At 47.2% G+C, this 20748-nt stretch overlaps 1 protein-coding gene across 1 annotated transcript in view; it reads right to left on the reverse strand.

Moving 5' to 3' along the window:
• Nucleotides 1-3375, reverse strand: part of LOC142589927 (uncharacterized) — a 44796-nt gene extending 41421 nt beyond the window's left edge. Inside the window, exon 1 of the mRNA XM_075701641.1 lies at nt 3068-3375. The gene's annotated coding sequence lies outside the window, so the exon portion shown is untranslated. The remainder of the gene's footprint in view (nt 1-3067) is intronic.
• Nucleotides 3376-20748: the final 17373 nt, after the last annotated feature.

Raw genomic sequence — 20748 nt, forward strand, 5'->3', positions numbered from 1 at the left:
TTCTTTAGTCAAGCGTTCACCAATCAGGTCTCAGTAAAAAAAATCAACAACAAACAAAATTTCTGTTTATCGCGAACAGAAAAGCCTAACAGCCTAAAACAATGCGCTCTTTACATCTTAACCCTTTCAGACGCGCTCGAGTGGGTCGATCATTCCTGAGTCTGCACACTGTCCAATCGCGAGACAAGAAAAACAGTGAGTTACCCGAGGCACTTGAGACTCTTTTGATCGGCGGCCTCCAAATACTGGGAAAGCGGCGCATTCACGGACCCATGCCCATGCGATCCGTTTGTGCGCTAGGCAGTCGCCTTTCTTTCCCGCATGAAGCGAGCGACCGTTAAAACAGACTTTCGAGCATACCGAACGCTTCGCTGCGTTCCTCTGCTTACAATTCCTTGACACTACTGAACATAGGCGGCATTTGCGGCGTATCAATTTCTGCGAAATTCTTTCTTTCCCGATGTGCGTCGAGCCTATTCTAGATTTCGGCAACCACCTAAGCTTCGGAGTTGGCCCACTCGGCTCTTTCCTAAGGTCTTGGCGGTTGGTGCGCTTGACCCGGCTCGTATCGCCGCCCGAGTCCGACTTTCTCGGCTCGCGCTTTCGTCGTTTGGCCTCGGCGCGCCTGACAATGCTTGCGGTCTCGGCGCTCGTACTCCCAGGTTCGCTGCCTTCTCGTCGCAACGACATCGCTCCGGGCGGCAAAACCAAGCTAGGCTCGTGGTCGTCGCTAGATGCCTGTGCCTCTGATAGAACATGACTGCATCCGACGCCACCTGAGCTAGCCGGCTCACCCTGCGGTCTCTCCTCGACAGGCTCGACCTTGTCGCTGTCATCTCGTCCTTCGCAGTCGGCCTGACTTAGAGCATCAAAATGCGTCAGCAAAGCCACCTTTGCCTCATCGTAGTCGCGATTCTCCTCATCAAGCGGGTTGTCCAAAACACACGCGAGATTACAAGGGAGCAACAGGATCAACCGCTCGGACCAAAGGTCCCGGTTGACACCTTCTTCTTCGCAAAGTTTTTTGAAGTCCGCAAGAAAAGTAACCATGCTCTTGCCGGCCTTGAAATTGTGGAAGTCAAATCGTCCTTTACGCCATATCTATGCTTGAATTTCTCAACCGCCTCCTCGCCATGCCTTTTCGTCAGGACTTTCGTGCTCCTTTCCTTTTAGCTCGCGCCTGTCCCGTCTCTCGCGTTCATTTGCCTCCAGCTTTCGCTCAACAATCATGCCCCAAGCCTCGACAACTTCCTCGATCATCACGTCATCGGCCTGTATCACGTCGAGAATCGAGTTCCTTGCTTTTTCAGAGCCGGCGGAAATGCCCAACTCCTCTCAAATTTGAATGAGGTCCTGAACTAGGAATTCTTTCATCGCGATCTCCCTCCTCGCATTGCTGGTCCACTAAATTTATCCTCGCTTCAAACTAAACTCCATTGTTTGAATTAGATAAATTCTCAATTCATAGTTTACCAAAAAAACAACTAAACACTCTCCTAACATCTGCCTGTGCTAGAGAGGTCTGGCGGCATGAAAGCAAACATCAGGCACTCACCCAGCCAAAGTGATTGACGACGGTTGGTCTCGTAGCTGTCATCGAGCGGTTTAGCAGGCGTCCACGGCCTCGTATCTCACAGCTGGCCATCCGCTGTTGAGATATTACTTCGTCAATCCCATAGCTGCCATCCTCTATTGCGACTCGGGGTCGAAGTCTAGAGACGGACACTTGGAGCAGACGAAGAGGAGACGAAAAGCTCTATACAGTATGTACATATAGCAGGTTCGTTGAGCTGCTTTCTGCCACCTAACTCCTCAGCACGACCCAAAAAGAGGGGCTGGCAATTTCGAGAAACTTTGCATGTTGTGGCAAGGCCAACCACTTCAGAAGAACGAGCGGTTGGAGGGAGGGAAGGGGGAGCGCCCATTGCCTCGATGATAGGCACGCAGTGTGGCACAGCACCGGTAAGTTGTCGGTGAGGCGGCGGGTATAGTCTGGGGAGTGCGCGCTTATGAGCAAGGGTATCTGAGACAATAAAAATGACGGGATTTTGTGAGGGATAACGCTAGTGTATGTTAGAAGAGGACGCCGTCGTTCGGTTAGTAGACCCTCTCACTTTGTTCGTGCCTGTTCGTTCCCCTGTACCCCCGCGTGTCATGGGCATCAGAGTAGGCGATGGCGGTGGTTCAATGATATGGAGATTGTCGCTATGGTAGCCGCAGTCATGCGCCTCTTATAAACAGACGATATGCCTTCCGGAAGTCCGTGACCACGACCGAGTCCCTTTGCAACTGCTCTGCGTGAGCGAGGGCGACCCCACTGCTAACATTTTGGCCGAGGTGAGAGATCCCGAAACGGTTATTTGCTACTGGGAGATGGCGTTCATGACTGCTACGGCGTACCTCCTTTGGTAGCGCTGCCCGGTCGTGTCTGCATACTCATCTACGTCCGTGTAGTACGTATTGTACCTAGCTTTATTGGAGTACAGTGCACCGAAAAAGTGTACGGACCACGGTATTTGAGAAAACGTTCAATTACCGAGCAGCATGCAACAGTAGCCAGAAAAAAATTTAACATCACAATGTTGTTCACGTATACTGGTAGAGGCTGTAAATACGAATACTAGGCTACGTCGTGAGGCTGCGCAGATATTGAGCTTTTTCTCAGACATCGTGTTTTGTAAAATTTTGTGGTCGGCTGTACGTCGATTGAATATATTGTGCGCGCTTCGCGCCTTTCTTTGTTGTACTCAGGCTGCATGTTCTTTAAAATTGGATCTACTCTGCTTTTGGATCTCACCAAAGGAAGGAGGGGTACGGCTTGTTCGGTGAGATAAATTATCGGTGCGCCATGCGGTACATCTATAGCTGTTGCTGACTCTTCAGGAGCAACTTGCTCCCGAGCACGGTGAAGCTGCACTCGGGACCAAGCCTTCTTAAGGAGAATTCACCTTCAAACCCAACGGCTCATGTCGACTATTTCCGCTGCCTGCGTATTCCAGTGTTGCGCACATTGCAGCACCCGGACCGTAAATGGATGGCTGCGTTTTATATCCACCTTGGTACTTACCGCTCCATGATACTGGGCCACTAATGGTGTGGGTACCACGGCAAACAAGATGGCCGTGAAAATAAAGGTCGAGAGTGTCATGTTTTGGACTACCTCGGACACGGTAGCCGGCAGACTGTTCCTTCACCTAATGGCAGGCAATCTTATAAGCCACGCCGACAAGACCCTGCCACGTGCTGAAGAGGGAGCATCTTTCCACCTCCCCCTCCCCCCCTCTTGTGGGCCCGTTTTCGCTTACGCTTTCTTGAAACGGCGTAAATAAATTCAAAAACGAACCAAATTCTCGCTCCCGACGGGCGAGGTTTTGCGTGATTGCACGCTATAACGCAAGAAGAGAGAGTGAGTGATAGAAGAGAAACTGTCTCGGGTATTCGAAATGCACATGCTCCGAAACAATGGAACAAGGTTATCACAATTTTTTTAGGAACTAGCTTAACCTTCAATAAACTTTTTCTAACCTGCTTGCCGTTAAAGCTCCTTGCTAAAAAAAACACCAGACGCTGCCCCTTTCTACTCTTACGAAAACTATTGTTCGCAGTTTCCCCGCTGCCTCGAAACAGTCAGTCGTCCGAGCCAACGGATAGACAACAGCAGCGATGTCCACTGTCTGTAATGTGTCTACATAAGACAAGCGAAATTTAACCCTGTTCAGAGACCAAGCATGACAGAAGAGCCAGGTTCTCGTGTGTGTAAAACAATACGCGCATATGGATGAAAAAAAGCTAGTCTATTTTACAGTTTGTAAAGATATATCTTGAACGTGAAACAATGACACCGACAAAAGGGAAACTAGACAAGCACTGAAGTTTGGAATAAAATATATTTCGCTACGATATCTAATTTGCATACATGGATTGCTGAACACAGAAATCAAATCAGCGCTCCCCGTTCACTACGTAAAGATTATGTCTGCGAAGTCCTCGCGAACACTGCATGAGTGCCACACTGCTGAATTTAAGGTAAAGAAATTAAAAAGCTAGTTACCCTCAACGGCAAGATCGTTAAAGGAGGGAAACACTTCTTCTGCTTTAAACACCGGACAAAGGTGCATTCGACCTTTCCTAACGTGACACGAGAGTTAAGTGAGGCCTGTCAAATTTACTCCTTCCTCTGTGCTTTTTTATGATACATTGTTCTCTCTCCTTTAGTTCTTTCTTTTCTTTTAGTCTGTCGCGTAAGAATGATCGGGATTTTGTTGTACTTGTCATTTCCTTGTTTATTTTTATTGCATCTTTCACCCACATTTTGTACTAGTATTGTCCGTTCCATCAGGATGTCCCCATCGTTTGGCATATTATATATATATATATATATATATATATATATATATGAACAAGAAGAAAGGGGGTTAACCAAGGGGCCCGATTTTTATTAATCATATAACAAGCCAACAAACAAAGACAGCTAGGACAACATAGGGGGAATTACTTGTACTGACTAATTGAAATTATAAACTACATCAAAGAAAGTATAAATCAATGCAATTGAAAGTGCATGAAAACAAAAACTTTCAATTCCATTATTATTTAATTGCTTTATTTCAATTAGTCACTACAAGTAATTTCCTGTCTTGCCCTTGGTGTCTTTGTTTGCCGGCTTCTTTTACATTAGATATATATATATATTGTAAAGGGGGTTTATTCGGGTCGTAGAGAAGCAGCGACCAACACGGCAACAGCAGGTAGGGCGCAGCCAGCGAACGAACTGGGTACGAGCCACGCGATGGCAACGGGGCTTTTTAGCATGTCGATCTTCTTCGTCACAATATATATATATATATATATATATATATATATATATATATATATATATATATATACACGGTCATGTCTACCATCGGGTATCAACCAATCAGGAGAGCGATGGTGCGAAAACACTGTGGTTCTCCCGCACTGAGCGTCGTCTGTTCTTGCAAACATGCAGCCCTGTTTTATGGAGCTACAGCAGCACTGAATTGGAGCACTCGTTGTCCGTTATCTTCTTTGAAAAAAGTCGAAGAATAATAATAAGGCTCACAACCTGAGGAATGTGATGCGATTTCACTAAAGCCGACATGGATGCATTATTGCGGGCAGCGCAGTGGTGTTGGCGCGATGCCATTAAAGGCGTGCTAAAACCCTTTAAGAGGAACCTTTAGCTCGGTTTTTCCTATCTAGATACATGCAAAAAGAGAATCCGTTTTCGTCGGCAACCACTGCACCAAATTTGACGAGGTTTGTTGCGTTTCACAGAAAAACTTAAATTCTAGTGACTGTTGGTTTCGAATTTTTCGTTTACGTCATCAATTTCTTATTATATATTGTCAAAAATCTCAAGTTTTCAGAAAATGAAACTATCAAGTTTACAACTTTGTAACTGAGCAATGAAAAATGATATTACAATTCGGTGAATTCCGTCTGATAGTGCATCTAAAGCGGACAAAATTGATATGTTACACATGAATACAAACAAATTCAGTAATATGGAAATACAGCTTATGCAGAACACTTGTACACAACGTAACGAATCCATGTGACATATCAAGTGACATCAAATTTGTCCGCTTCGAATGTTCTAATAGATGCCATGTACAAAACCGTGAAATTCCGCTTTCAACAGTCAGTATAATTTAACTTTTTCTTTGAAATGCAACAAATTTCATTAAAATACGTCCAGGGGTTATCTGGTAAAAGCGTTTCTGTGTTTTACAAGTATTTGAACAGGCCGCGTCAGAGTTGGGCCCGAGCTAAAGCTTCCTCTCAAAACCGCTATGAATTTTGGTACACCACCTTGTATGTCGCCCCCACGTATGGGTCTAACATCGTCTCAGCAGCTCAAGCGCCACGCTAAACCTCGCTATTGCTGTCACCGCTTCGTCATCCGTGCGAAATGCTTCGTCATCGTGCTTCGTCAAACGTCGAATGCAATTGCTTGGTGCTGTCTACCGAATGGAGGTTTGCCGTGAAGACAGTAGTTATTCAGAGAGAGGAGAGTTAACGGAGGCAGTGAGACAAGGTAATTTAGCAAGTGTATGTATGATATCGCAACATTAACGGTAGCCAGAGTGACATTAGTAAGCAAAACACGAAAAGACGGCGAATTTCGGGCTATTTAAACGTTTTCCAATACTATAGGCGATGCTGTGAGGAATGCGTTTGATATTTCGTGAATCCCTCGGTGTCAAACTTAGTTTGTCGTCGTCGGCAGCAACGGTGTGCTTCGTAAATTGTGCATGATTACAACGTAGATGCGTTCGACTATTTGAAGCTTGGGTTAAGAATTTAATAGTGGCGTGGCGAACAGTGATCTTTCAGACCCAAGCGAATGGGAATCGATAGTGCCAGAAGCGAAACGAAGCGAATAGTTTCGAATAAGGAACAGCCGTTATCGCAATTGTAATAAAACGATGTTCACGTACCAGTGCTCTTAAATTTAGCAAGTTTCTGTCGTTGCATAAAATTTTATGAAGCGTTGTTTATTAAAAACAAATGCAGCGTTAGGAGGAAGCAAGTAGTGTCTTCCAATCCACAGGGCTCTTCAAAGAGTGCGGTTGATCGCTGAACAGCCAGTAAAGTATGGCTACCTATATGACGTAGGCTGCTCCCCCAGGCAAGTTTTCATGTTTAATGTATATACTATGGCCGTGGGGATGTTAATTTACCATACCTTTGCTCCAACTTTATGTTTGATTTATAGCAGTTGTCGTTATGATATATTCGAAATGTATTCCACAAACATTCGCATTAACGAATAGTGACTATTGGATTCGAAGACCGAATCGAATAGGACACTATTCGATTTGTTATTCGAAGATTCCTAATACTCGCACACCCTTGGATTAATATTACAAACCAACTAGTCGTACTGGTATTCACAAAGGAAATATTCTGTGTATTCAAATACTGAAAACAAGCCAAATGTTTCCAAAGAGCCTGCTCTTAAAGTCTTGCTAATGTTCGTTGGCGGCTAAACAAAGTATTCAGAATTATCAGAAGTGATATAGCGGCAACGGTGTTTGAATCAATACATATACAAAATGGGTAATGCAAGATTTTCTTTCGGTTTCACGGTGGAAGCCTATATGAGAACCTGTGGTTTTTCGTTCCACTGTTACGTTTCATTTCTTGCGAAGTCTAGTCAAGGAGCACTTTTATGTTTTGTGCTACAACCATTGGTATATTCCCTTGAACAGGCCCGTACGCTTGCGCCACAAAAGACATTCAGCAGCTTTTTTTGTTTTCTTTTTCCACAACTTCTGGTCTGTTTTCCACAACTATATTTTTTAACGTTTCTGAATACGTAGTCGTAGAGCAGTCATAGATTCTTCAAAAGTTAGCTTGAAAAAATGCTCTTAACATTTTCAGACGTTATTGGTGCATTTTTTTAATCACAATAAGAAATACTGTGCTTAAATACATCATTTGTCCCCGATAGTAGTCTTTCTTGCATTTGTCAGCAGAGTCGTGGTAAATAATAAAACCGAAATAAATATTCCCGTAGTAACTTTATGTGTCTGACGCTTCAGTATTCAATATTCCATTGTAAATTCGAAAAAATATTATATTCGCCACCCCCATTTCAAACTCAAATAAATGAACGGTTCGATGTCGATGTTGATATGTCGGCTATTGCTCCTATTAGCTTGTGTATGGTAGGCTGAGTATCGGACGGCACACAGTCGAACACCTTTATAACGAAGTGCTTCCAGCCTCTGAAATGATTGCTTATGCAGGTCACTTCACTATAAAGGTAGCACACTATGCACTTCACTATGGAACTGGGACAATAATTGTTCCTTCGTTGCCGACGCCATTTCGTTGCAGAGTTATTCGTAGTAGAGGCGCTCGAGTGCATTATCATTTCTTCTTCTCTGCTTTCACTTCCTGGTCTATTGAACTAGTCGCTCAGCTTTCATTTTATTTTTCGCTCTGAGATCGCGCATTAACCCAGGAATTTTCCCGGGTAGAGTCCCATTCCGCTTGGACACGGCCTCTCTCGCGCCTGTAGAATTACCACTGGACGTTACTGCAGTACCGGCAGAGGCAATAATCCTGTCTCACTGGTTCCCTTTGAGTGGCGCTTCGAGCTGGTTGAGTGACCGATAGGCAGCACAAGAGCAGCTTCATGCGGTGACTCCTCGTTAACAGAATACTACCTACTCCCGGCAGTTCCGTCGTGTTGAGACATTGTGCAGGTCCCCTGATCAGGCTGGAGTTGAAGAACTTACGAAATGCTCCTCATTTTCGTCTAAGTCTGTGCGCGCATTTTTATAACGCCACATTTTGAACGCACCAAGGGACTCCTGCATGGCACGGACTCGCGGCTAAGTCCATCTAAGACGACGGACAAGATCTGGGTGGCTGGTATTGCTGTTTTTTTTTACTGTTTTAGTGGATTTCTAATAAGTGCAGGAGCACTAATCGAGTTGTTTATCGCGGCGTTTGCTGGCACATCCTAAAACCAAAAGTGTCGTACCCTCCTTTTCGGGTGATATGTGGGCATTATACGAAGCGCTCGCGACGAATTTCCGCTGCGTTGGAAGGACCAGAGACGGCAACAACGCGGTATTTGCAGAGATCGGAGGCTCTCCTAAAAGTATCGTGCACCGAAAGTTTAAGAAGGGCAGTGAACTTTCTTTGCGCAAGGGTAACCTGTTCGCGGTCTCGCGTGACCATTCAAGTGGATGTGATGACAACGCCATCTGTGGAGAAAGAAGAATCATCGCTTGTGGGAATTGCAGAAAGAGGCGACACCGCCGGCACTGATCGCACAGGACCACGCCTTCACTGACCGCAATGCACGGCGTCGAAAGATTGAGCTTATCACATTGACCCGTGCATGCCAATCTGCAACGAGTCGCTCTGCGATGGCCACCTGCAGCTACGCGAACTGCATGGAACTAGCGGTTTGCTATCCTTGGTGACCCTTCGCAATTAGGAGCCAAAGCGAACGTCTCCTTCCGCCATGGAATCGCACCAAACAGCTCCGTTTCTTCGGTGCTTCCTCGGGTCCCACGTTTGCGTCGTCAGTCCTGTCATCAGTGCTTCTGGCATAAACAAACTCGGCCCCACCGTTTGCGAAATCCTGCCTCGGCCACCCTTGCTGGCGACTCTGATGGTCTCGAGTTCACGAAAGTCACCTTGAAAACACGTGTGTGCCGGTCATATTACCTCGCCTGACGACTCTGGAAGGACTTGAATGCCGTACCTTCACGACGGAATCAGAAGCTCACATCGCATCGCTCTTGACATTTCCTCGAACTGTATATATGCGAGCTGCCTTGACTTCGCTGAAGCCATGATTTGTATTTCTTTTGTCGATGAGCCAGTGAACAGATTCGCCGTCGCACCCGTGACGAACCCAGCTCTCGAATTTCAGGACCTGAGTTTCGACTGGACAAACGTAGACGGACCCTGTGTCCCTGCGGAGGACGCGAGGACTTACTGAATCGCTGAAGAGTCAGTTGCGTCACGAAGCGAATGTTAACAAGACATTTCTGGGGGAGGCCACCCTGCCCAATGGGAGGCCTTCGACTCCATGCACGCATTTTATTCACGGCAATGAAATGAACGTGGAACTCCTGTCGCGAATTCTCACAGAATGCGACGCGCTCACGAAGATTATTATTGTCGCGAAGTGGACTGTCAGGCACCCGAAAAAAAAAAACAACGCTTTCTCAATGGTTCTTTCAACGAATGATGAACACTAACGAAACTGGTGATACTGCAGCCGATTGGCGCCCGTAAATATTCCCCTTCGGTTTCCATCCCCGCCGCATCCACAAAGAGGGAGAGCAACGGGAGAAGTAAGGACCGAATGCTGCGCAAGAACGTGCAAACCTGCACACTTTGCAAATCTCTACCACACCACGTGCGTATTAGAGAGAGATAATAGCAGGCGTTCCGAGACGAAAGTCCCCGCTACTCAAATTCACAGGCATCCGCTCGCGCATACAATGCGACGAAGTTGTTCGACGAAATCGGGAAGTTTGAAAAATCGAATAAGAGATTTTTCCGTCCTTCGAAATCAAAAATTGTAACGTAGCGACACCCAAAAAGGATCGCAGCATTGTATTTGCCGCTAACTAACGCCTGCGCGTGTAATAAAGTCCGCGAAGGGGAGCCAAATACCACCGGTCCTAGCGCCATACGGTACACAGAACTCTAGCGACTGCTGAGTCCGTTGTTCCGTGCATGGGTATTGCATGCAGCCTTGTCAAAATGAAGCTAGGGCTGTTACTAGGGTGCCTCAATGTTTTTACTAGATAGCGTTATAGTGAACGCTCAAAGAAAAACCCGTCTGCGTCAAAATTAGAAAGAAATCACGGCTTCTTTTACTTATTTAAATATTTCTGGAAAAGCTTCCTTAAATCGGCTTTAATGCAAGCTATTTTCTTTATTCTTCGATGACAACGTTAACCCTTATCGATAATTGCCGGGGAATAGAAATTTCTTCGCTAGATCGAGAACTTTTGAAAATCGGATTTCGTTAGATCGAGTTCTAACTGTATATGGTTATCATTAACAAAATCGAGTCCCTCGGTTCCTTCTTCTCTCGTTGCTGTATTTTGCAGGTTTTGTGCTGGGGCCCTCGAACCACCATAGAGGAATTCCTTTGCGAATTCACACGTTTCTATTGTTAATCACGTCGGTCATTTGGTGCCTCGCTCGTCGCCTGTTAATACTTTTCTCTCTCTTACATCCTATCGAGATGACAGCTAAGACACAATCTCTGTATTCTGCTTAACTCGGCTCATTCATACGAATAGAGATTTCTAAATTCCTCCGTCAAACACAGTTCTCAAATCGGCCCAATCTTTCTCGAATAGCCTCAATGGGTGGGCGGCACTAGCTCCCGAATCGTAATTGTTATCATCGCGAAGCCAGCCTAGCGGGGTACCACTCATTTCACCACTCGTGCGGGGCCGCCTTATTATACCCTTTATAAAACTTAATATGTAACTTATTACTAGCGGAGCTGTTGAAGCGTTTAGTTCCGCCGTGGAGCGTTACCAGAAAAAAGCGCCCGGCTGTGCGCCGCCTCGCGTTGCCTAGCAACCACCTGCGAGGGCGCCGAGCCACGTAACCTCCTCGCATCCCACGCGCGTAGGGCAGAGTCATGACGTCACAGGAGAGTAATACCTCGGAACCAGCGAGGCGACACACCTCTCGCCTCCTATACCCCGTGCGAACTTGCTGCTGCCATGGGAAGACCCAAGAAAATCCGAACGCCCGAAGAAGAAGCTGCTTACCAGGAATAGCGTCGTACTGCCAAGCGAGAAGGGGTGCGTCGCCGCCGAGCTGATCCGGAACACCGCGCTGAAGCTGCGGCTGAGGAAAGGCGTTAAGGCGCCGACTCCCGCGTTTCAGTCCAGGGAACGCGCGAGCCGGCGCCTTAACGCTCGACCTCCCCCAGAAATCCATCCCGGCCTGCGACTGCTAGAAAACTTCCGGTGTCATAACCGCCGAGACATGACTTCAATCAATCCATCGAATGAGGAGAGCGCCGAAGCGAGGCCCGATCGCGTCGGCGGTATTTCAAGAAGCTACCAAGTTCACGTCGTCCGAGCTGGCATGCATCAGAGCTAGGGCACGACGGTTACCGCCGCGTCACGTCGGTGCAGCGTCTGGCCAAAGCCACCTAGAAAAAAATGTGGCTTTGGTCTGGCACACGACACCGACGCGTATGGCGTCTCAACAAATCGCTTCAGTAGCGGCGGGCGCCTCGAATGGCGCGGCGCCCCTGCCGAAAGCCCCCACAGTGGAAAGACGGCATGGATTTTTTTTCTGAATCCTTAACTTCCCCGAGCTCCACTGGTCTCTCGTGCTTGCGATACCAGAGCCACGCATACTTTTTATACGTTATCATAAAACATCAGTTACTATCGCTGTTATTTAAATATACGTAGTCCTGATCAATAACACGCCAGGAAGTAAGGACTTATTGTTGTGTTTCCATTGCGAACCACGGTAAATCGCCCCCTTGTGGGTACGTGCCATAATCCCTAGGAAAAAGAAATAGAGAAAGAAGGAGATCCCTGGCCAAACTCGACTACTCGAAATCCCGCTTATCACTATTGGTCTAAATATATCAGTCCCTGTGATCCTATATTTTGGAGCCTCCATTATTGGGTTCAGTCACAGAAATGTTTGCTTGACAATCCAAAATTACCTCATTGAGACCGATCGATTTCCGTGTTAGACTAATCGTTCTCCCTCCCCACCAAAGCTTTCTTTTAGTTCTTATATATTATGTTTATTATTTTTATACCCGGTTCTCTTGTGATTATTTCCTTTTCTCCGTACACAAAACGTTTACTTTTAAACTCCAATGTTCAAATTGTTAACTCCCTTATTAATATTTTTATGCAGTTGATTTAATCACCCGATTCATGGCCGATCACCCACTGTGGGTATGTGCCACGGCCACTCAGGACAACAACAACAACAATAACAACAAACACAACAACAACAACCTCGCCAACCATCCATTCTTTTAGGGCGGTTCACTGGGATCCAGCCACAGGGATGCTTTTCTTGCAGTTTACAATTTTATTAGAGAGACAAAAAGAGTACCTTGCTGAATTTGTAAAATTATCCATGATTTCTGTTATTCCATTTACTTACGTTACCTTATTATATCAAAATTCTTAACAATATTTTCATTACACGTCTAAATTACAGTTCTGTATTCCCACGCTCCACTATTTAAATCTAGTTTGGCTTTACTTATAAGCATACGAAAACCCGCCTGCTTCTTCGTCAATCCCCCATAGTGGGTATGCGCCACTGTCTGGGATACAAGACAAGACAAGACAATCTCCCAGTGCGAATACGAGGCATAGTAAGGCGCCATCATCAGCACCATCATCAGAATAATAATCGTGATCATCAGCGGCTGACCTGCTCAGCGCTTGGCCTCGCCAGTCTCCGGAATGCGCTCTGTGTCCTGCGAAGACGAAGAAATTTCTCTTTAAACCTCCTTGGACTCCGTAATAATTTCGAATAATCCACCCATTCCTTGGCCAATCCCCCATCGTCGGTAGGAGCCACACGCATCACAGGCTACAACAACAACAACAACAACGACGAGCCGTACGGGTAAGCAGGCACAAAGCGCGGTCCTCTCGCGGAGCTGCACGCATTTCCAATGTTTATGCCTACTGCGTCAACGATTACCTAACGAGAGAACGAGGACTCGCCTAACCCAAAGTAGTCTTCCTTCTGAGCTGAGGAATCGGGACCGTTTGATCTCGTGACCATTCAGGTGAACGCAATGGCAGCCTCTTCCGTGAAAAAAGATCCGTCGCTCGTTGGTGGCTGCGTAGAGAGTAGTGATACCCCGAACTCTGATCGCGGAGACGCGGACCATTACCGACCGGCGTGCACTGCTTCTGACGACCAAGCGTGCCAGATAAACGACCATCTCCCCATTTGCAACGAGTTGCTCTTCAATGCCTACCTACAGCTGCGCGAACTTCCAGGAACACACGGTTTGCTCACCGTCGCGAGCATTACCGAATGCGATCCAATCCTGACGTGCCCTTCAGACTTCAAATCGCACAAGGCGATTGCGTTTCTCCGATGGTTACTCAGGACCCACGTCTGCGTCGTAGGTCTTGACCTCGACTTCCTTGCCATAGACAGGCATGGCCCGACCTTCTGGGAAATCCTGCCTCAACAGTCCGCGCTGAACAGGATAAAGCTACAGTTCATGGGAGCCACCTCAGACACACATTTCGCGGCCACCCTACCTTGCCTGACGAGTCTGAGAGAACTCGAATGTCGTATCTCCAGGAGGCGCACGGATGCTCTTGTTGCCTCACTCGCGACACTTCTGCCAACGACGAGTTGCCTGACTTCGCTAACGCTGGAAAATGTCTTTCTCGACGGCGAGCCCGCGAAGAGATTCTTCGAAGCACTCGCTGTGAACTTGAGCCTCAAATTTCTCGACCTGAGTTTCTACAGCGCCATCCCAAACAAAACGGGCGTGACTTCGGAGAACGCGAAGACCATCAGATTGCGGGAGAATTGGTCGATTCGAGACGCCACATTCAACACACTGCTTCTCGGGGAGGTCATCCTAGCCAACAGGAGGCTTTCGACGCTGCGCATTGATTCTGTTCTCCACAATGAAAGATGCGTGGAGCTGCTACCGCGAATTCTCACGGAATGCGACGCCCTCACGAAGCTGACCATTGACGCGAAGTGGCTATGGAGTGTCAGGATACCAGAATCCACTTTCGAATGCTGCGTGAAGGCGCTGGTAAAGAACAATACGCTGCAAGAGCTCGGCCTTCCTTACGACTTGTGGAGTCCGCGGAAGTGGATCGCATTATTCGCCTTTCTGCCAAAAAACAAATGTCTAAAGAACCTACACGTCTCGGGACAGGATACTATGTATTGTAGAAGAGTCCAGCATGTCCTTCAAGCACTGGAGCAAAGCGAGTCGTCGTCAAAAGTTTCTTTCGGAGCTAATGTACGCGGTCACAGACTAGACCTCATGAAATTCGGGGCATTTTCAAACATCGAGCTTAAGTGCCCCGACAACGTGACACTGACCGCTTTAAAACTCCTGCCTACGTTGCCTCATTTCACTTCACTGTCGCTCGAAATCTCCGAGAGTAATTTGACTTTGTTCACCTCTCTCGCCAAGTACATCCGCGAAACGACCATACTACGCGAACTAATCCTGGGTGTCAGCAGTGACGAGGTGCCTACGAATGCACCAACCCTGTGCTGGACAATGCTGTGTGATTCCATCACGCGTAACGCGAGCGTTGGAACACTCACAGTTGTCACTGACAGCAACAAGTACGAGGAGTGCCTCGCTGACACAATCAGCCGCAGCAGGAACATCACGCGAGTGACACTGGTACTGGGCGATTCTCTCCGCCGTCCGACGGACTTCGTCTCGCGATTGTCGAGGAATATCGAGGTCAACCACACTCTCCTCGAACTCATCCTGCTCACCGGTGATCTCAATGACGAAGGAATGACGTGCTGTCTCTCGATCTCGCAAGCGACCCGAAGGAACGCTGGCCTGGTGGCTCGAGCAAGCGGTGTGTTTTCCCGCACTGCTCGTCTCGACTGGTAGGTGTATCTCAATTTTTTTAATGGTAAGGTAAAGGGGTATCACCTGTGAATTTCACACGCCTTGAGGTGGTGTTTTGGATATTCCAAAAATTAGGAGCACCGGGAGCCAGATCTACTCATCTGAGCTCTGTTTTAACCTAACCTAATCGAACCTAACCTAGATATTTGCTGTAAGCGTATTTCCCCCTTTATTAAATGCCATCGCAAGTTCCTATCACTATTTTGCCGTACTGCAAATCTTATGTGAAATCACAAAAAGGATACGCGCCGAACGACAACGTACCATGTTGTTATAAATGCGAAACAAGACGTTTGCAATAGGCAACTGACCATGTGTACCATAACGAAACGCAAGGCAACTTTGACCCTAGAACCTGGAGTAACTGCAGTTTGAAAAGACAGTCATTACAAAAGTGCTTACCCTACTCTCGGTGTAAAGAATATTATGAGAGGTGTGCGAACGGCGGCTCTTCGGCGTGCTGAGCGCACGTTGGCGACTTGCGTGTGCTTCGGCCATGCTCCGATTGCGGCGCTACATGTTCGGGGGTCACCAGCTCGTTCTAAAGGGCGAAGCCCCACCGACATGACACCATCACTCGCGTTCGTCGCACGCAGTTGCGAGCACTTCTGTGCTTTGCGCTGGTGTACGTGCGTTGCTTTTGCACCGCTTCTTGCGGTATGAATTGTTTTGCGAATCTGCTCACCCATTTATTTTTCACCATGGCATTTGAAGCAAGCGCGTACGAGGCCAAACCAACAAAACAAGTGCAAGCAGACGATAGTACGAAACGAGCTGTCGGGCGGGACCGAGTAATACCAGTTTCCCCCGCGCACGTCACCGAAGGGGCAGCTCTCATTGGTCGCCGCCGATTGCGGCCCGCGAACTCCATCTCCCGCTGTACTCGTTCTCTTATGGCCCCTAAAGCCCCTTGATAATTATCAAGGGGCTTTAATGGCCCCAACACGACCGCGCCATCTAACGGAAACTGCCTGAAGCACGCGCAACACCGGTAAGCTGGAACGGGCGCCGTTCACACATCTCTCATGCAGACCGTTATATGTGACCTTTTTAGACATTACAGGAGCGCACGACAACATAGACCGCAACATTTTGTAGGATATTCCAGGAGGGGAAGGCCTAGGCGATGATTGTCTACAGCTTTTGAAAGAGATTTACCTAGAAAATACCGTTTGCGTTGAATGGGAAGATATGAGGAGCCAGGAGAAAGTTTATATCAACAAGAGACCATCTAGTAGACAGCAAAGGGAATGAGGCAGGGGTGCCCTTTATTCTCACTGCTGTTTGTGACGTACATGGTGAGGATGGAGAAGAGACTAGGAGGAAGTAATATCGGGTTTAATCTCTCATACAAACAGGAGGGCACAGTAGAAGAGCAGCAACTTCGAGGTTTATTTTATGCGGTCGACACTGTGTTGCTAGCTAATAAGCACAGTGACTTGCAACGTCTGGCTAATATCTTTAATATCAACGTGTGACTAATATCTTAAAAATTTGATAACTCCAAGGGAAGCTCATTACCTTTCGAAGAGAGCTTGGGATGCCTTAGAACACGCACCTATAAAGCGAGATATAAGAACGAAGAAGCATATGCTTGTTGCGCTCAAGCTAGGGAAACGATGGAGCATGTTTGGAACTCACTGCCCCGTTCAGAAGGGGACGTTCATTACATCCATCCATCCATCCATCCATCATAATATTCTTATACTGTCTCCTAACTCCATAATTTGCAACTTTACAAATAGCTATCTATATGCTGTCCAATGATTCGCCGGCTTTACCGGAAGCAGGTATCGCTGTTTTTGTTTACACTACCCAACATTTGTCGCAAACAGGTACAACGCCGCCGCATTGGAGGAGCTGTCTCGGCATCCGGCCCTGGTGCGAGAGCTCGCCGACAGGAAGGGCATCGCCGCACACGAAATGGTCAGGATGGTCAGAAGTCGGCTCAGGAGCGTCGAAGGACTCCACGACTACATGCGTCTGACCGGCGTCGTCAAGGAACAAGTGACATGCACGCCTGCTGTTGACGACCGTGGTGGCATGCAGTTGCATGACTTGAACAGTGACTGCTGGGCCATGATCAGGCAATACCTTAGCTTTGACGATGTGAAATGTTCCGGCCTCACGAAACCACAGACTTTCACGTCTCATTAAACATGGTAAAAATGAATGCCGTGAAACAAAAGCTTCGAAGGGCTCCTGATGTCTTTCCACGCAGAACGAGGACAGTAAACGTGTTCGTAGGTTTGTTCAAAATTCCGTGTCACTTCTGTGTCGTGTGCTAAGCAGGGTCCGTATTCTGAAACGATAAATTTCGGCAATATTATCGCCTTGGCCACGCCTTCGCCATCGGCCCTCGCTGATTGGTTGGTTGAGTAAAACCGGATAAGCTGATTGGCTGGCTGAGCGCTACGCCATCCGATTTTGCTCAACCGGCCAATCAACACGCGCCTGACAGCGATACTACTGCCGAATGGGGATCCTTTCAGAATACGGCCCCCGCTTCGCTGGTAACCCACCTTCACAGTGTGGAATGGTCCAGGGTTTTTCTTATTATTTGTTTTGAAAACAAATTCACATGGCAGGAAAGGTGGCAACCGCCACCGCAAAGAGGTCAACGCCTGCCTACTCTTCAGAATGGAGGAGACGGAAAGATAGAAATGGAAGATGCGAACCTGGGCAAGCATGCAGTGGTTATAACAGTTTTTCTAAAAAACTTTCTTTTTCTCTTTGCTACGCTGCAAGACGGTGGTTTCACTTATACAGCTCATCTCATTCTTTTTAATATGGCAAGTTTGCTTTATCTCCTTGCAAGAATATACCCGCTGTTGCCCAGACTTCGAAAGCTAGATAGCATTGACTCACAGAAATAGGACCGGCAATGTGCTGGTAAATGCAATAAGGCATACTCTTGGCAGATCGCTGATGGAGCGCATATCAATTTCTCGGTTCTTGGACATATATCTATGCGCGTCTACCCGCGTACCTATAATTCATCTCTGTATCTAACTTTAGCAATTGACGAATGCTAAAATGACCTCAGAAGGATAGGTAGCAGGTGCTGTCATTGGCTATGATTTTTTTTATTTATTTTTTTTCGAGCTCGCGACGAGCCATTTGCCGAAACTGCCTCATGCGAAAGAGTACTTTTAGCAGAGCGAGATGTCTGATACGCCATCACCGTGGGTGCGCCAACAAGGCTCCATCTGCGCAGACGGCGATGTTACAGCGCACGCGCAGGCGTTGTCACAGGGCCGCGTATCGCCGTAATAGAAGGCGCAAAGGCAAGACGTTATGTCTTGCTCCTCCCGACGGGGTCGGCGTTCTGATGCAACACGTTTGCGAAAGAATTAACACAACAATATTTGCAAAGTATTTCATATAAGGGCACTCAAACTGAATGTTTCGAAAAGCTTAGTCGAAGTAATTTTTTTTTTTAATTTTAGGCAGAGAAAAAAACAAATGTGAGATTTCGTGCCTGCTTCGTTTTGGGCACGTTCTCTAGCAGCGTTTGTTCACTGCAATACGCGCCTATAGGCGAGGCAGGAAACTTGTGCACTGACCACGCTTTTCTCATTATGGCCTTGTAGAAAGTGCTTCAAAACGACATGCCTATAATCAGTTGGCCACGTCGAACTCCTGTGTCGATGACTAGAAATGAGAATTATGGGAGAAGTTCGTTCTTCCACAAGCGAAGACCGAGCATATACACTTGCGACAGCAGAAATGTTATAAAAAAAAAGCGGGAACAATCACGGACTACCGCAAGCAGGCAAGGACTATACGCGAACAGACTTATTAAACTGCGTTATGGCGTTTCAAGTTTCCCTTGTATATTCGTAATGGAGCCCTTGTTCTTGAACAACCGTTCTGGAATACCAATTGCACGTGGCGCTTCACTGTGGTTCAAAAAATATGTGCTTCTGTTAGCTTTTCCGTCTTATTCGTCTTTCGGTTCGTGCTGAGGGTACCTATTCTCTGTAACGGTTTCTTTTATTTTTGTTATCTTTATTACCCTGCTTATCGCTAACAAGTACAACGTCGCCGCATTGGAGGAGGTGTCTGCATCCAGTGCTAGCGAGAGAGAGGGAGAGAGAGAGGGTGTCACCGTCGACGAAGTGTTTCGCGATGGTGCGAAATCGCCTCACTATAACGTCGGAATATTGCGCGACTTCACGCGACTGACCGGCATCGTCGTTAAATAATCATCGTGCGTCACCTGCCGATGGCAGTAGCAAGCAAGCTGCCTGGCCTGAACAGCCACATGCTGGGGCGTGCCGAGCCTGCACCCGAGGTCCCGCCATCTGAAATGCTTTTCCCGTCGCCAAGCTGGAGAACTCCGCGGAAGTCAAATGGAAGCAGTCCAACTGTTCGTACGTCCTCCTTCAGCCAAACAGAGAGGTCTCGAGCTTTACCGCGCTTAAGTTTAGTTGCAATAAATTTGTTTTTCTCGGGTTCATTTTTTTTGTTAGAATGTTCGTACCCCACCAAAACAGCTGTCGACGTCTTTTTCGTGCACTTTTCGAGGCGCCTGTCGCAGCTGGCGTCGTATGCTACCTGCATTCGCTAGATCTTGACATGAGATGGAAAGTATTTCCACGGTAGATAGGAGACCTCTGTCATTGTCTGGGAACGAACGCTGCATTTACATTTACAAGGCTGCATTCGTGCAGCCTTGGGCAGTCTTACAATCAGTGTTGTGACAACTATGGCGCTACATAAGAAACAATCCAGGGTATCCTACTGAAACGTATGTTCAATGCAGCGACACTTTCTGAAAGTCAAATGAACAAAATTTGTCATGCACCGTTATAAAGCAACTAGCACATTACGTGCTAAGCCTGGCGGTCCTTTCCAGTCAGCCTCGTGCGTTAGTCTTCTTTGGTTACCTTCGAAATGTAGGCTATAGTTTGACACGCCCTTAGGAAATGCTTTAGTCTCACAAAACTATTCCAACTTTCCTTGTCCCTTGTTGTGTTTTTGCCTTGTTTGTCTCTTTCTCGCTTTCTCCCTGCTATGGGCTTATCACATCCGTTTCCCCATGCATAGTCACCTATATGATGTTGTGGGGGAAGGATCAGACATAAGGGAAAATATAACCACGCAAGCGTCGCGTCGGAGGGGATATCTATAGCAGAAGGAGAGTTGGGAGGGGGGAAGAAGTGTCCAGGATAATGGAAAAACGAGTCTGGCGCAAGAGCTGTTGACGCCGCATGCATGTTCTTTGCAATCTACTGTGCTTTATCGCGTGTCATGGCATTAAAAGCATCAGAGCTGTGTCCACACATTGTATTCGCAGTGAAGGGTAACACTGAAAGGAAGGTTACATAAGCCTAGGAAATACTTTTGCAGTGCAACGAACCTTTGCTGACTTGCTTCAGCTGGGTAATGACATTCGTGTAATGATTGTACGCGTGTACATGGGTGATCAGTAATGAACATGAGCCTGAACCTCAATGGCGTCAACGTGTGGTCGTATTTATGCCCACCTGAACTGGCGCCATAGAGTGACTGGCTTTGTCTTTTACTAAACAACGCAATGAAACGACAAGCGGCACCAAAATATTTTTTCCTCTCAACAAAAT

The sequence above is a fragment of the Dermacentor variabilis genome, chromosome 8 (assembly GCF_050947875.1).
Source record: "Dermacentor variabilis isolate Ectoservices chromosome 8, ASM5094787v1, whole genome shotgun sequence".
In the NCBI taxonomy this organism is placed as follows: domain Eukaryota; kingdom Metazoa; phylum Arthropoda; class Arachnida; order Ixodida; family Ixodidae; genus Dermacentor; species Dermacentor variabilis.